This window comes from Tupaia chinensis, unplaced genomic scaffold, assembly GCF_000334495.1.
Source record: "Tupaia chinensis unplaced genomic scaffold, TupChi_1.0 Scaffold000539_1, whole genome shotgun sequence".
Classification (NCBI taxonomy): domain Eukaryota; kingdom Metazoa; phylum Chordata; class Mammalia; order Scandentia; family Tupaiidae; genus Tupaia; species Tupaia belangeri.
In genome coordinates, this window is record NW_006160052.1 from 2,381,097 (window position 1) to 2,381,362 (window position 266).

At 52.6% G+C, this 266-nt stretch overlaps 1 protein-coding gene across 1 annotated transcript in view; it reads right to left on the bottom strand.

Moving 5' to 3' along the window:
• Window positions 1–266, bottom strand: part of RRP12 (ribosomal RNA processing 12 homolog) — a gene marked incomplete at its 5' end in the record, with an annotated part of 36,089 nt that overhangs the window by 11,441 nt on the left and 24,382 nt on the right.

The following is a 266-nucleotide window of genomic DNA, read 5'->3' on the forward strand; positions in this document are numbered from 1 at the left end:
TCAGCTGTATGTGAGTCCAGCGATATAGCCATTACGCCAACGGCTGGTCCCCTCACTGCCTTTTTTTTTTTTTTTCTAAAGAATTACTTTAGGGACGAGCAGTTAGTGTAATGGTATGTCACTGGACTCCCACGTAGTCGGCCGCAGTTCACGTCCCGAACCCGGTTGCTTAAAACTCACGCCGGGCACGTGTGCGTACGTGCCCAAGATCCTGAGAGGAGAACAGAGAAGGGATTGCGGCATGGCCATCCCCCCTGGGAGGTGAT